General features: G+C 42.5%; 1 protein-coding gene across 1 annotated transcript in view; it reads left to right on the forward strand.

The window, feature by feature from the left end:
- Positions 1-2,500, forward strand: part of LOC113814610 (carbonic anhydrase-related protein 10) — a 138,098-nt gene that overhangs the window by 19,708 nt on the left and 115,890 nt on the right. The gene's annotated exons all lie outside the window — the stretch shown is intronic.

Raw genomic sequence — 2,500 nt, forward strand, 5'->3', positions numbered from 1 at the left:
TGTGTGTGTGTGTGTGTGTGTGTGTGTGTGTGTGTGTTTGTGCAGGGCAATTAGGGAGAAGAGAGAACAGAGGAAAGGGGACAACGAGAAAAAAAAAAAACTAAGCCTCCTTTTGGTCGGCGGCATCGGTCGGCCGAGCCAAACGCTTCGCCATCAAATTCATTTTGGTAACACTACCTCCGTCTGACTTTGTTAACTTAGCGACTTAACTCACTCAAGTTTTTCTTTTTTTCTCCTTCTTTAGGCTTTTTTCACCCTTCTTTAAGCCTTTTTTTCTTTTCTGCTTTCTCTCTTTCTGTCTATCTCCTCTCTCTCTCTCTATCACTTTCTCTCTCTCTTTATCTCTCCCTCCCTTTCTCTTTCTCCTTCCCCCTCTCTCTATCTATCTATCTCTCTCCCTCAATTTCCCCTCTCTCTCTCACCGGTGGATTATCACCATCTGCTTTTTGTCTTTTCCTCCAATGAAAATTCTCTCTCTCTCTCTCTCTCTCTCTCTCTCTCTCTCTCTCTCTCTCTCTCTCTCTCTCTCTCTTTACCTCTCCCCCTTCTCTCTCTCTTTCTCTCTCTCATCGGTGGATTATCATGTGCTTTTTCGCCTTTTCCTCCAATGAAAATTCTCTCTTTCTTTCTCTCTGTCTCTTTCTCTCTCTCTTTCTCTCTGTCTCTCTCTGTCTGTCTCTCTCTCTCTCTCTCTCTCTCTCTCTCTCTCACCGATGGATTATCACCATCTGCTTTTTCGCCTTTTCCTCCAATGAAAATTCTTGACGCCAAACTCATTAGCTGTTTTAATGGGGCGGTTGGCATATTGCTGTCGTAAAGCCCCGTTATAGTTGCTCTTTAAGATTGCCTTGTATCGTGTGGCTTTAATGGTCTGAATGAGCGTGCTGTAGACTATTATTACTGTGATGTGAAGAAGGATGGAAGGAAGCGATGGTAATGGTAACAGTAGCAATGGTAAAGGTATTGATTATGGTGGTTATGATAGCGATGGTGATGGTAAGGGCGCTATTTGTAGATGAAGAGGTGACTATAGCAAAATGTGAAACAATGTGAATGATACCAATGATAATAATAGTAAAAATAGTAATGATAACTATGATAATAACGATGATAATAAAGATAATGACACTACCAGTAGTACTACTATTAAAAGTAATAATTATGACGATAATGATAACAATATTAACAATCATAGTAATCGTAAAAATGATACTGTTACATACTGATGGTAGTAATAAAATTGGTAATAATATTGATTATGATGACAATAATGATAACAACAACAAACAGTAATAGAAACAATAATGAAAGTAATAACAATGATGATGATAATAAAAACAATGATAACAATAATGTTAGCAATCACAGTTGTCATTAAAATTATAATATTCATTTGCATCCACACTGATTCACGTGACTGACCTCAGCCGTGGATTCAGTGTCCCCGCCACCGCTTCACTTCCTTGTCTGTTCGTGTGTGAGGGAAAGAGATTGAAATACCGTATATTCAGAAAAGGGAGAAAATATGTACGATGAATGAGTCTGTACTCTTTAAAAGCAAGTTGAATAGATGAGAAAAAGGGGGGAAAGGATATTCAATTTTATCGGTTTTGAATGGACTGGCCAAACTTAAAAATCGCTTTTTTGGGGAGAGAGGGGAAAGAGGGTGGTGAAGGAGGGGGGGAAGGGGGTATGGGAGGATGGGAAGTCGTACTTTCAAAGGCCGATTTTTTTCCACAGCCTCCCCCCCCCCTCTTCTACTCTGCCTCTTCACTCCCTCCTTCCCACTTTATCATTTTTCTCATCTCCCTTTTCCTGCCCCCACCCCTACGCCCTACTCCCATCTCTCTCTTCCTTCTCTTCCATCTTCACCCCTTCTGCTCCCCCTCCCCTCCCCCTGCTCCCCCTTCCCTTCCCTACCTCTCATCAACCCCTGCCGTTCCTACTCACCCTCCTTCGTACCCCCTCTCCTCCCCCTGCCCCCCTTCTCCCCCTCCCCTCTTCCTCCTCCAATCCCCCCTTTCCCCATCTCCTTCCTCCTCCCCCTACTCCCCCTCCCCTCTTCTTCTTCCAATCCCCAGCCCCTTCCCCATCTCCTGCCTCCTCCCCCTCCCCCTCTACTCCCTCCGCGCTTGTGAAAATGTCAAAATGTTTGAACAGCCCTTCAGGTGTGTATGAATAAGGTAATTAATTCTGAAGGCAGATAGCAAATCCTTGTTGGTATTCAGGTAAATGTTTTCCGTTTAACGAAAGAATAACGTCGATGTTAATGATGATAATAAGGTGTATAATTACTGTCTTTCTGCACCGGATTTTTTTTTTCAAAGGCTCGCGTGGATAAGATTCCAAAACGATTGTCTTTCTCTCTCGTGGTCAATAATGAATGATAGATCGGCATGTGAATAGATCAATACTTTCTCTCTCTCTCTCTCTCTCTCTCTCTCTCTCTCTCTATCTCTCTCTCTCTCTCCATTTATTCATTCATCTATTTATCTATCTG

The sequence above is a fragment of the Penaeus vannamei genome, chromosome 27 (genome assembly GCF_042767895.1).
Source record: "Penaeus vannamei isolate JL-2024 chromosome 27, ASM4276789v1, whole genome shotgun sequence".
NCBI lineage: Eukaryota > Metazoa > Arthropoda > Malacostraca > Decapoda > Penaeidae > Penaeus > Penaeus vannamei.